Raw genomic sequence first — 333 nt, forward strand, 5'->3', positions numbered from 1 at the left:
CCTACTACTGATCGCCGCGCGCCTCGCCGGAGCGCCGCGGCCGTCGAGCCGCCGAGCCCCACTCTCCCCGCGCGCATGCGCGCGCCGCTCAGCGCCGCCCGCCCATGGCTCGTGGCTCGCTTTGCCGCGGGAAATAATCCCGCGATATTATAATTCTTTTGTATTGAATTAAGCATATCGTATATTGTACTGCGTGTCTTCAGAAATAACGAGTGACGACAATGCTGTAGAAACAGAGACACTCACACATGACTTATTACATATAATTTAATTTTGAACGAGAGAGAAATCGATGGTTCCTCTTTTTTTCCGTTGCACGGCTAGGATAAAAAA

Source organism: Wasmannia auropunctata, unplaced genomic scaffold, assembly GCF_000956235.1.
Source record: "Wasmannia auropunctata unplaced genomic scaffold, wasmannia.A_1.0 LD335365.1, whole genome shotgun sequence".
Taxonomy (NCBI): Eukaryota; Metazoa; Arthropoda; class Insecta; order Hymenoptera; family Formicidae; genus Wasmannia; species Wasmannia auropunctata.